This window comes from Bufo gargarizans, chromosome 2 (assembly GCF_014858855.1).
Source record: "Bufo gargarizans isolate SCDJY-AF-19 chromosome 2, ASM1485885v1, whole genome shotgun sequence".
Taxonomy (NCBI): domain Eukaryota; kingdom Metazoa; phylum Chordata; class Amphibia; order Anura; family Bufonidae; genus Bufo; species Bufo gargarizans.
Genome location: NC_058081.1, coordinates 529,890,510 through 529,894,306, shown reverse-complemented (window position 1 = coordinate 529,894,306; position 3,797 = coordinate 529,890,510). Strand labels below are relative to the sequence as shown.

Here is a 3,797-nt window from a genome sequence, read left to right as displayed (position 1 = left end):
AAAAATATGTTGAATCAGAATTTCATGGTGTCAACAAATCCCAAAAAAGTTGGGACAAGGCCATTTTCACCACTGTGTGGCATCTCCCCTTCTTCTTACAACACTCAACAGACGTCTGGGGACAAAGGAGACCAGTTTCTCAAGTTTAGAAATAGGAATGCTCTCCCATTCTTGTCTAATACAGGCCTCTAACTGTTCAATCGTCTTGGGCCTTCTTTGTTCCACCTTCCTCTTTATGATGCGCCAAATGTTCTCTATAGGTGAAAGATCTGGACTGCAGACTGGCTATTTCAGTACCCGGATCCTTCTCCTACGCAGCCATGATGATGTGATTGATGCAGAATGTGGTCTGGCATTATCTTGTTGAAAAATGCAGGGTCTTCCCTGAAAGAGATGACGTCTGGATGGGAGCATATGTTGTTCTAGAACCTGAATATATTTTTCTGCATTGATGGTGCCTTTCCAGACATGCAAGCTGCCTATGCCACACGCACTCATGCAACCCCATACCATCAGAGATGCAGGCTTCTGAACTGAACGTTGATAACAACTTGGGTTGTCCTTGTCCTCTTTGGTCCGGATGACATGGCGTCCCAGATTTCCAAAAAGAACTTCGAATCGTGACCTGTATGACCACAGAACAGTCTTCCATTTTGCCACACTCCATTTTAAATGATCCCTGGCCCAGTGAAAACGCCTGAGCTTGTGGATCTTGCTTAGAAATGGCTTCTTCTTTGCACTGTAGAGTTTCAGCTGGCAACGGCCGATGGCACGGTGGATTGTGTTCACTGACAATGGTTTCTGGAAGTATTCCTGAGCCCATTCTGTGATTTCCTTTACAGTAGCATTCCTGTTTGTGGTGCAGTGTCGTTTAAGTGCCCGGAGATCACGGGCATCCAGTATGGTTTTACGGCCTTGACCCTTACGCACAGAGATTGTTCCAGATTCTCTGAATCTTCGGATGATGTTATGCACAGTTGATGATGATAGATGCAAAGTCTTTACAATTTTTCGCTGGGTAACACCTTTCTGATATTGCTCCACTATCTTTCTGCGCAACATTGTAGGAATTGGTGATCCTCTACCCATCTTGACTTCTGAGAGACACTGCCACTCTGAGAAGCTCTTTTTATTAGTGTTAATTGGTCTTCCAGCTCTTCGTTATGCTCAAATTTACTTTTTCCAGCCTCTTATTGCTACTTGTCCCAACTTTTTGGGGATTTGTTGACACCGTGAAAATTTGAATCAACGTATTTTTCCTTTAAAATGATACATTTACTCGGATTAAACGTTTGATCTGTCATCTACGTTCTATTACAAATAAAATATTGACATTTGCCATCTCCACATCATTGCATTCAGTTTTTATTCACAATTTGTTTAGTGTCCCAACTTTTTGGGAATCCGGTTTGTATATTTTTTTATTTTTAAAAAGTAAAACAGATCTAATGGTAACTAACTTTTCACACAACTTACACAACATAAGTCAATAGTACAAGCGACCACAAGAAACTTTGTAATATATCTTAACAGTGAGATATGTCTAGTTATGATGTTATCAGCTGTTTACCTCCCCCTTTACTAATTGCTTTTCACTTTGAAAAACGCCTTAAAGGGGTCGTCCGAGTTATGAAAAAATATATAGCACTGTAAATCTGATGGTCAGCAATATATAACTAAGCTCAGCTAGTTTTAGGCAAATGTTTTTTTTTTTATATTTCCTAATTTCCCTGGTTTTCTTCTGGCCCTTTGTTTACCTGCAATAACAACAATCTCTGGAGTTACCTCAGGAATATTTGTGCTCTGCAAAGGGAGTGAATAAAAGTGCTGCCCGGAGTGACCTGTCTGATTGCTGGGATACTCAGCAGCATGTTGTATGTGTAGGACTACAAGTCCCAGCTATACAATGACACTGCTGATACACCTGTTTTTTTTTATTTATTTCACATATACACAAGTTTTTATATGCCAACATAAAATGATATATTCTACAGAATCTAGAACAGTAACAAAATAGAGATCCGTCACGTTATATACAGCGGGCGGAGGAAAAACCGACGCGGATTCTGCTCTTTACAGGGATAAAAATCTACAAGTTCCTGAATAATTTTTAATTTTTTTCAATACAAATATTGATCAGAATAGAAATCAATGAAGCAGCTACAACAATGGGTTCGTAAGAAAGTCAATAAAACGCGGGGGGAGGGGCTTAGCCTTGGCATCTATACAAAAATATCCTGATTTGTTGTCGTCCCATTAAATAAGAATCCTCGTTACAAAATCATCATCCAGTGTGTAATACTAAGGGGTCTAGTTAGCGGTGCCCAACCTATGGCCACTGCTGGGGGTTGTAGTCTGACAACCAAACAGCCATAGGATGAGGAGTCCCGGTCTGACCCTCACCAGGATAGTGGTCTATTGCAGGGCGTGCATGGGTCTACATAGGAGACAGTCAGTGTGGGGGGAGGGGAGATCCCCCTGCTATGTGTCTACGCTGCCGGACATCTATATACAGTGTGTATTGAGTCTCTAGCTTGCGGATTGACCTCCAGTTGCCATATTTACAACAGTTCTTTATCCCAAGTGCCTCCGACGCCTCTAGCGCCTCATTTTTACAAAGGTCCTTTAAACGGGTTTCCAGAAAGATGCTGCCTGATTGAAGGCTTGGAGTTGGCGGCGTCGCCCAACTTCCTCCACACGACATTGCACATTTCTCGTACAATCGCCTTCTCCTTCTCACTCAGGTCTTCCTCGTAGTTGTCAGGAGCTTGCCGGTCCAGGTTTTCATGCACTTCCAGAACCTTCATAGCATGCACCACCGCCTCTGGCTTCTGCACTACTGGGACATATCCAGCAGGGGGCGTGGAGGAGAGATCGGCTGTGATCCGCACGGTGCCGTTCTGCAGGGGTTCCAGGTACTGAGACAGCGAGGACAGCTGCGATTCAGAGTGGTAAGGAGATAAGCCTTTCCGTAACGTCCTTAAGTCGTTGTGGCTGGAATGCTGTGACAGAATTTTGTTGTCGTCTTCCAGGAGCTTCACTTTGGTCTCTAGTTGTCAGATGTAATTGGAAGACATATCTTACATACTCCGATCGTGATCCCCAGAACAGTGCGGCTGTTGGAGCGGAGGAGGTGGGGGAGGAATCCATGTCATAGTCTTTTCTTCTTCTGCGTCCAGTACAAGGATTTTGGCTGCTGCGACTCCTCCCGGGACCGGGAGATCATGGAGACCTTCTACCGGGTGCTGGGGCACGTAGATGAGGCCGGCTACCAGCTGTGCGCTACCCACCTACACCTGTTCTTATGCAATTCTCGGCAGAACTCCTCCAGTCTTTCAGCTCTGTGTCTGCAGGATGAGGAGGGAAGATCCTGTATCTCTTCAGCCCTTAGTGTGTGTTGCAGAAGGGGTTAAAGTTTCTTAAAGAATCCAGGGAGAGGGCAGACAGCAGCAGCTTACAGTGCAGGGGTGTTTGGCCAGCACATTGATGACCAGGCACAGATCAGCTCATTCAGGCTTGTGAACCAAACATAATCAGAGCAGGGAGAGAATCCGACAGCACAGTGCATGTGACCGTCAGTGAAATCTGAGAAAGGAGCCACTACAGATAAAGTAAGTGCATGGTAAAGCCCTTACATTTGCCTAGTTAGAAACATACAAACAAAAAAAATACTCGTACAACCCCTGTAAGGGTTACATAGCATCATAAATCAATATAATGCTATGTGCCGCCCGGCAGCGCTGGGAGGTCAGACCAGGTGCTGCGATGCAGACTCGCTGCCGGAGGAACGCTCATCT

General features: G+C 44.5%; 1 pseudogene; it reads right to left on the bottom strand.

Moving 5' to 3' along the window:
- Positions 1 to 2,612: 2,612 nt before the first annotated feature.
- LOC122926115 lies at positions 2,613 to 3,077 on the bottom strand (annotated as a pseudogene).
- Positions 3,078 to 3,797: the final 720 nt, after the last annotated feature.